General features: G+C 43.9%; 1 protein-coding gene across 2 annotated transcripts in view; it reads right to left on the bottom strand.

Moving 5' to 3' along the window:
* PLGRKT (plasminogen receptor with a C-terminal lysine) overlaps nucleotides 1-2,179 on the bottom strand; it is a 43,934-nt gene extending 41,755 nt beyond the window's left edge. Inside the window, exons 1-2 of one of the 2 annotated variants that reach the window (XM_058695851.1) lie at nucleotides 2,079-2,179; nucleotides 734-832 (exon numbers count right to left, since the gene is read on the bottom strand). The gene's annotated coding sequence lies outside the window, so the exon portion shown is untranslated. Of the gene's footprint in view, nucleotides 1-733; nucleotides 833-2,074 lie in introns of both variants that reach the window. The other variant, XM_058695852.1, reaches the window with a different exon arrangement.
* Nucleotides 2,180-9,485: the final 7,306 nt, after the last annotated feature.

A 9,485-nucleotide genomic window follows, 5' to 3' on the forward strand; every position in this document is an offset into this window, starting at 1 on the left:
GGGAGGGAATTTTGTGCCAGGTGGTAGAATAGTTATCCTTGCTAACTAGGTTCCAGGCGAGTGGGCACTCCAAGCCAGACTTCAGTGACTTCCCTGTATTCTTGCCAAAGATGCATTCTTGATTTACAGGGACCTCAGAGCCAGAGTCAGCCTCAGTACTGGGCATAGGAGGCTGAACAACTCACTGGAGAGAAGAGGCAGGTCATGAGGTTTCTCTTCCCCTCTGCCACAGCCCCACTCCGTCCCCTGTCCAGAGAGTTAGAGGCCACCCACTGAGGGTAGGGAGATGTAACAGAAGTTCTTTCCTTTTTCTGAACTTTGGCACCCCGAGTCAGTTGTCTGCAACAGCAGGCCAGAACTTCCTTGAAGGAAGTAGCAATATATTATCCATCTTGGAAGTCCCCATGATGTTTTTTTCCCATAAATGTTTGCATAGAACATGAGTGATACAAAAGAAATCAAGCTTAGGTCACTTGCCATTCTTTTTTTTTTTTTCCTGCACATAGGAGTAGATGATTGAATTTTTACATATGTTACAAACATTTATGAAGAAAACGGCTGTCCTCTAATCCCATTCCTACACACACACTCTCACCCTGTAAATTATAGAACTGTGTCTCTTGCAGTGCCCCTGTTGAGAAGGGGGTGGGATCTCTCCTGAAGTGGAGAGACAGTGCTCACATCAGCCATCTAGGGAGGAGAAACTATCTGGAAGGTTAGGGTATAGACTTACCTGTTCCTGGGCCTCAGTTTCTTGGTCTTGCTCCCAAGGGTCTTGCTCCCATCCAATCAGGATGAAGAAGTTCCCTGTGGTCCCCAAGGGAACCCACACCTGAAAATAAGTGTACCACACCTTGTGAACTATGTCCCAGAGTTCAGTATCTTCAACCTTCCCCTCCGGCCCCACCCTAACAAAGGCATTGTCCAAAATCTAAGCGGTTCCTTAAGGTGTCCAGAATACTTTCAGCTTTCTCCCATTCACAAAATATTTATCAGAAAATAAGCAAGAGTGATCTTGCAATAGGGATAATTTTGAATTCACCAAATTGAATAAGGTGTCTTTCAAAAATTACAACTTTATCACTGGTGACAAATGTCTTACTACTTACAGCTTAGATACCAGTGTGTCTCAAGGGGCTGAGAATGCTGATTCGGGTCCCTTCTGCCTTCATTTTTCCTTTGATTACTCCTGAGACCTTAGAAAGGGCTCTTCAATGCCTCAGGCCCTCAGCTATGCCATCGTTTAAGATGGGAAGAGGTATATCTGAGGAGAATAGGTAGGGGCTGCAAGTTCCGGGCAGCCCTACTCCTGTCACCCCTGGGAACTATGATTTGATTTTACGAAAGGAAGGAAGGAAGGAAGGAAGGAAGGAAGGAAGGAAGGAAGGAAGGAAGGAAGGAAGGAAGGAAGATAGGAAGGAAGGAAGGAAGGAAGGAAGGAAGGAAGATAGGAAGGAAGGAAGAAAAAAGAGAAAGAAAGAAAGAGAAAGAAAAAGAGAAAGAAAGATTCATGACCCATGCATGACCTGTTATCCAAATGTCTGTGCTGATTCATTTCCTGATCAAATGGTACATTACCTACATTTAAGACTAGTGGCACATTACAATAATTTCCTGTACGTTTTTGCATCCCTGTCAAATTAGGTCACTCCCCCCCCCCCCCCCCCCCCCCCCCCGCGAATTCCAGCTCAGAACCCACAGCTTCCGGGAGGTTTTCCCTATGGTAACTCCACCCGCGCTCCCTGGGCCCAAATGCCGTAACTTGGGTATTTCCTGCAGTGGTATGCGGCTTTCCGCGGATAATGCTCTGCCTCCTTTCCCAGCTCGATTACATCGATTCTGGAGAAGCCAGGGTTCCTTGCGAGGAGAGCCCGCTCTTTCGAAACGAGGTTGGGGATAAGCGGTCAGCACCCGGGAGGACGAGAGGAGAGCCAACTAGGGGTGCCCCCGAGGAGCGGGCGCCCCGCGCTGCCCGGCAAGCCCGGGACCCCGGAGCTCGTCGCCGGCAGAGGCGGCCGCGCGGACTCCCCCCTCCCCATCAGCCTTCGGCCAGTCCCGCGGGCCCGGCGCTCACTCACTGGGCAGCAGGCGGCGGCCGAGGTGCGGACGGTAACCGCAGCGGAGGCCTCCAGGCCCGGAATCCCCTCCACCGAGACTTGACCGGGACTCGGAGGGCGGAGCCTCGGGATTGGACGGCCTTGACAGTGATTCCAAGGCTTAGCCAATCAGCGCAGCCCTTGGCTTCCTGAAAGACGCCCCTCTCCTGCCCGAGGCCTAGTGTACTGTGTCCCGCCAGGTGCCCGGGAGAGAATGGCGAGATCAAAGAGGCAAATTCAAACCAACAGCGGCTCAGCTGTCAGGTTTTGAGGGGACGAAGAGGCCTCAGTGAGGTTTGTAAGTGACCCATGTATGAGAGAAATCCCTGCTCCCGCGCCCAGCTGAGCTTCTAAAGAGTTTAAGGAGCCATCTCATTGTTACTCTCCAGGAGCGGTGTCAACCACACAGTTGGGTCTGTTTTCCAGAAAAGAATGTGTCTGATGAGAGGTTGTCACTTAAACATATGATCCACAGGGGCGCCTGGGTGGCGCAGTCGGTTAAGCGTCCGACTTCAGCCAGGTCACGATCTCGCGGTCCGTGAGTTCGAGCCCCGCGTCAGGCTCTGGGCTGATGGCTCGGAGCCTGGAGCCTGTTTCCGGTTCTGTGTCTCCCTCTCTCTCTGCCCCTCCCCCGTTCATGCTCTGTCTCTCTCTGTCCCAAAAATAAATAAAAAACGTTGAAAAAAAAAATTAAAAAAAAAAAAAAAAAACATATGATCCACAGTTGCATTTTTTTAAAATTTAAGTATAGTTGACACACAATGTTACATTACATTCAGGTGTATTTCGTGATTGACAAGTCTATATACTGTGCTCCCCACAAATGGAGCCGCCATCTGCCCCATACAACCGGATTACAATACCATTGACTATATTCCCTAGGCTGTCCCTTTCATCCGCGTGACTTCTCCTCATCCCATAACTGGGAGCCTGTGTCTCCCTCTCCCCTTCACCCATTTTGCCCATCCCCTTACCCCCCCCCCCCCCATCTGGCAACCATTGGTTTCTTCTCTACTTATGGGTCTGTTTTTACTTTTGTTCGTGTATTCATTTGTTTTGTTTTTTAGATTCCACATATAAGTAAAATCATATGATATTTGTCTTTGACCTGTCTCACTTAGCATATTACCTTCTACCTCCATCCACACTGTTACAAATCGCACAATCTCATTATGGATGAGTAATATTCCAGTGTGTGTGTGTGTGTGTGTGTGTGTGTGTGTGTACCACATCTTTTTGTCCATTCATCTGTCAATGGATACTTGGGTTGCTTTCGTATCTTGGCTATTGTAAATAATGCTGCAGTAAACATAGGGGTGAATATATCTTTTTGAATCAGTGTTTTTATTTTCTTTGGGTTAATACCCAATAGTGTAATTACTGGATCATATGGTAATTCAGCTTTTAATTTTTTGAGGAACCTGCATACTGTTTTCCACAGTGGCTATACCAGTTTGCATTCCCACCAACAGTGCATGAGAATTCCTTTTTCTCCACATTCTTGCAAACACTTACTTCTTTTGTTTTTGATTCTAGCCACAAATCTCATTGTGGTTTTGATTTTCATGGTTTTGATTTCCCTTGATTAGTGATGTTGAGTGTCTTTTCACATGTCTGTTGGTCATCCGTATGTCTGCTTTGGAAAAATGTCTGTTCAGGTCATCTGCCCGTTTTTGAATTGGACTGTTTGTGTCTTTTGGCTTTGAGTTGTATACATTCTTTTTATATTTTGAATATTAATTCCTTATCAGATATATCATTTGCAAATATCTTCTCCCATTCAGTAGGTTGCCTTTTTATTTTGCTGATGATTTCCTTTGCCATGCAAAAGCTTTTTACTTTGGAGTAGTCCCAGTAGTTTGTTTTCTTTTATTTCCCTTGTTAAGGCCAATGTCAAACAAATCACTGTCTATGTTTTCTTCTAGGAGTTTTATGGTTTCATAAAACCATATGGGAGGTAGTCCTAGTTCAAATCTCTCACATTTAGGTCTACAATCCATTTTGAGTTTATCTTTGTGTATGGTGTAAGAAAGTAGCCCGGTTTCATTTTTTTGCATGTAGCTGTCCTAGCTACATTTGTTGAAGAGACTTGATTTCCCCATTGTATTTTCTTGCCTCCTTTGTGGATTAATTGGCCATATAAATGTGGGGTTTATTTCTGGGCTGTCTATCCTGTCACTGCACAATAGTATGGTACTGCACAATAATAGACACAAATAATAATAGACACAAAAAATAATAGACACAAAGCTCCCTGTTCCCTGTGAGTAAGCACCAAACCAACCTCCTACCTAGGCTTGCCTTAATGCTGTCAGCACTGACCCTTAGTATTCTGGAGCTTGGGTCCTACATTCCAGATGCTGTTTGTTGAATGGCTGGATGGGGAAATCTTACCAGCATTCATGTTCCCAACTGTGGGAGTGGGTGTGTTGTCAAGGTATCCTTGGTGCCACAGGAGCAAAGCCATATGGAACCTCGATTCTTTAAGGCAGGATATCAACTGATAAAAGAAGCAGGGAATAGTATTTGAGTGCAGAGACCCTAGCATAGGGACCCCTGGATTCTATGTCAAACTCTGTCACTGTCGCTTCTATAAATCTCTAAAACTATATTATCTCTACAATAGGACTAAAAACCTTCGAACTTATTGGACTGTGAGGACTAAATGACATAATGTATTTAGGCAATTCTCACAGTGTCTGGCACATAGTTTGTATTCAATAACAAGCCATAACCAGCAATAGTTGGGAGCAGAAGGGGCCAGAGGGGTGGAACAGTTACTAAAACCAGGCAAGAGCCACAGGTGTGGCTGTAGGTGAGGGCTACCCAACAGAAGCTATGCTGTTCAGCAGAGGAAGGCAGTCAGTACTGACCATTAGCCCAGCAGGGTGAGATTCTGTCGTTGGAGCCACTGCCACACCCTCAGCTCCAATTGAGGACAGAGTGGAAAAGAAAGGCCCGTCTGTGTCCTCTCATGCTCCGATATCCTGCTGAGGTCTTCCATTAGCTGGATCTACCCCGAAGCCAAAGATGAGGAAACCAGGCTCATGCAGTTTTTAGAGGTCAGCCTCCTAGGCACAAAGACTGCTGGGACAAATGGAAAATGTCCAGCACACCATTTCTACAAACTTTGACCATGTTTGGAAGTCCTAGTTCAAAAGAAAGGAATGTTTCTACTACAGGACTCAGCTGTGGTTCTATTGAATTGGAAGCTGGATCTGCCCCCTTCATCATTTTGGTTTCTCACTGTGATGGAATTGGGATAACTGATCCCAATTATCAAGGAGAAATTGGGTTGCAGCTATACAATCAGGGCAAGGAGAACTCTGCACGATGACCAGAGATTCACTGGGCATATCTGAATACTCCCATGTGCAGTACTAATGGTCATTAAATAACTGCAGGAACTTGATAAGGTCGAGACCACTTAAATTTCAGAACATGCAGAAATTAAATGTTGTATCACCACACCAGGCAAAAAATTCCTGATCTACAAAGGAACCGCACAGGGCAAGGGAAACATAAATGAAGTAGGAAGTTATAATTATCCATTTTAGCCTTGCAACAAGCTGTTGAGACAGACAGACATGTAAAATGTTGATCATTTCTTCCTTGCCCTTCTTTCCTTGTTACCTTGTGTCAAGAGTGCTGGTGGAGACAAATATTACAATTTAGTTTCTAGGTCAAAGTATACCCAAATTGACATCACCTCAAAGCAGTATAGTGGTTGGTAGGCTTCTGATTCTCATGTGTAGGGGATGAGCTTCTCTTCACCTGATCAATGGCAAGAATAATTGCTGAGTGGCAAAACAGGCAGACCATTTGGGTTTTCTGTTTGCCTTTCCTCATAATCCACTCTTCCTCCCCTGCCCTGTTCTATGCCTCTAGAGGCAGATCTTTTTGGAGAGTATCACCTGGGCTCACCACAGCTCGTTTTGTTTCCATTTGTGTTTGGACACTTCGAAAAGGAGACTGGAAGCAGGAGGAAAGAGGTAGGATATGTTTTCTACTTTCCTTCTCTGTTTGGGACTGATGACCTAGTAGTGGCTGGGTCCTTCCACAATTGGAACTCTTGACCAGAGGCCTCTCTTCTGTGGCTCTAGCTCATGGAGCTCTGGAAATGCTTTCCTCCTTTGCATGTTAGTGCAGAGATGGTATGGACTTCCCACGGTTGCTAGTTGTTGATGGTTCAGGCCCAACTTCATGGTTCTCTTAATCTCACCCACACCCTCTTAAATAGTGTATTCATTAACATCTCTTCAGTTGAACCGAGTAGAATTCCAGTTCCCAGTGGAAACCCAATGGATGCACTTCAAACGATATACCTACATTATGCTCTTATATGTATGATATTGTTCACAATTTTATTTTTTTAAATGTTTATTTATTATTGAGACAGAGCATAAGCAGGGGAGGGGCTGAGAGAGAGAGGGAGACACAGAATCTGAAGCAGGTTCCAGGCTCTGAGCTGTCAGTACAGAGCCCAATGTGGGGCTCGAACTCACGAACCACGAGATCATGACCTGAGCCGAAGTCAGATGCTTAACTGACTGAGTCACCCAGGTGCCCCGATATTGTTCACAATTTTAAGATAGAAGTGAAAAAAGTGACCATAGAATATATACCTTTGGAATTAAGAGAAATCTACGTATAGTTATTGAACACAATGGAATACGGGTAAGAGGATTAAAGGAAAGTATTTCAGTATCAAATGACATATAACTTTGGGTGTTTGGGTGGCTCAGTTGGTTGAGTGTCCGACTCTTGATTTCAGCTCAGGTCATGATGCCAGAGTGATGGGATTGAGCCCTGTGTCGGGCTCCATGCTAGACGTGGAGCCTGCTTAAGATTCTCTCCCTCTCTCTCCTCCCATCTTCCACTTTCTCTCTCTCTTAAAAAAAAAAAAAAACATACAACTTTAATGAGTATGTGTATTATTTATAACTGTATGAATTACTAAATGTTTGTATGTTTTTACACACACACACACACACACACACACACACACAAATAGGTGCTTTTAATCATTTTGCATGGTAGCATGATTTTCATGTTAGATAGCATTCATACATTCCACTTTTTAAAAGTGGGCTCCACACCCAGCACGGAGCCCAGCACGGGGCTTGAACTCACAGCCCTGAGATCAAGACCTGAGCTGGGATCAAGAGTTGGACAATTACCCAACTGAGCCACCCAGGTGCCCCCATATGTCCCATTTTTTAAAGGTGTATGACTTTCTGCAAGTATGTATACAATTTTCATTGTTGGATTTTTCTTTTTTTTGCTACTGTCAATAACACTGTGATAAACAGCTTCATATATATAACCATTTAATATGTTGATTGTAAATACCAAGTTGAGTAGTACACATATTTTAGAATTGATGTAAAATCCTCAACTCATTGAAAGTCCTTCCCCCCAGGACCGTAAAATTATTCACCATTTCCCTGTATACCATAAAGTAGTTTTTAAAAAAACAACATTTTTGAAAATTCAAGGTATGTATGGTAGTATTTCCTTTTAACAGAGATGCTTTCCCAAGGACTATGAATTTCTCCATTAATCTGAGAATGAGGTTTAGCCAAGAGCCTTGGTCTGTGACGAAGGCATCTAGGTGCACAGTGTGGGCTGAGGCCAGAAGCTCTTCAGTAGTAAGCTATTCTGGAACAGTTTCCCAAGCTGTGGGGAACACGGTCTAAATTACAACCTTACACTTGAATCATGGAACATGTTTATACCTTTGAACCAACAGAGAACATCACTGAGTTTTGTACGTTCTCCTGCTTCCCCCAGCCCCTGGCAATTCCTAATCTGCCTTCTGTCTCAATAGATTTGCCTATTCTGGACATTTCACATAAATGGAGTCGTACAACATATATGGTCTTTTGACTCTGGCTTCTTTCACATTGTATAAGGTTTCAGGTTTCATCCAAGTTGTGGCATATAATACTGCTTTGTTCCTTTCTATGGCTGAATAATATGCAAATGTGTGGGTGTACCATCTTTTGTTTATCTGTTCAAAATTGATGGATGTTTGGGGGCATCTGGGTGGCTCGGTCAGTTACTTCTGACTTCAGCTCAGGTCATGATCTCACGGCTCATGAGTTTGAGCCCCACGTTGGGCTCTGTGCTGACAGCTCAGAGCTTGGAGCCTGCTTCAGATTCTGTGTCTTCCCCTCTTTGTCCCTCCCCCACTCACGATCCGTCTCTCTTTCAAAAATAAATAAACATTAAAAAAAATTTTTAATTGATGAATATTTATATTATCCCTATCTTTTGTTATTATGAGTAACATTACTATGAACAGTTCTCAGGCAGATATAGATATAGATGTAGATATACATATAGATACAGATATAGATATAGATATATGGGAGTGGAATTACTGGGTCAGATAGCAAGTGTGTTTCAGGTTTCTTTTCATTTTTTTAATGTTTATTTTTGAGAGAGGGAGAGAGAGTGGGGGAGGGGCAGAGAGAGAGGGAGACACAGAATCGGAAGCAGGTGGCAAGCTCTGAGCTGTCAGCACAGAGCCCAACGTGGGGCTTGAACCCATGACCCGTGAGATCATGACCTGAGTTCAAATCAGATGCTTAACCGACTGAGTCACCCAGTTGCCTCTTTCACTTCTTGAGGTTGAACAAATACACAGTGCCAGCAGCAGTGAGCAAGGATACCAATTTCACTGCACACTTGTATAGTGGTTAAGAGCTTAGGCACCAAAGTGCCTGGGTTTGAACCTTGGCTGTGCTACTTCTGACTGTGGAAGCTTACACAAGTTACTTAAGCACTGGTGCCTCAGTATCCATATCTCTGAAATAGGGGTGATAACGGTACCCTCCTCATAGGATAAAACTTAAAGCTAATATATGGAAATTACCAAGACAGTGTCCGACATGTACAAAATCTATGTCTTACTATTACTATCTTAATCTTTACTATAATGATTGCTTTTTGTTTTGTTAATTTGATAGTTGAAGAAAGTGATGATATAGTTTGCTGAGGTGTGCCATTGAGGTGGCGTAATCGGAGATGACAGTAATTTAAGGGGGCAGCAGAGTCAAGGAAAGCTTTTTTCAGCAGGGGCGAAGGGTGATTATATTTCAGAGTGTAAAGTGAATAAAACCAAGGCTTCACATGGTTCAGTCCAAGCATGTAATGGCTTTCTAAGGAAATATAAACTGACAGCTGAAATACTGAAAAATAATACATAAGTTTTCTGAAGAATTTCCTGCAAATGTTCTCCTCAGCCTGTTTAACAGACTCCAAGATCTTCTGTATATATTTCTCTCGTTCCCAATTTTTTTCCACTCACAGTACCTATTTATATTTCTCCTCCTTCTTCCTTCTTCTTGACTATGAGAAGACCACTAGACTAGACCCGGGCTG

This window comes from Neofelis nebulosa, chromosome 12 (assembly GCF_028018385.1).
Source record: "Neofelis nebulosa isolate mNeoNeb1 chromosome 12, mNeoNeb1.pri, whole genome shotgun sequence".
In the NCBI taxonomy this organism is placed as follows: Eukaryota; Metazoa; Chordata; class Mammalia; order Carnivora; family Felidae; genus Neofelis; species Neofelis nebulosa.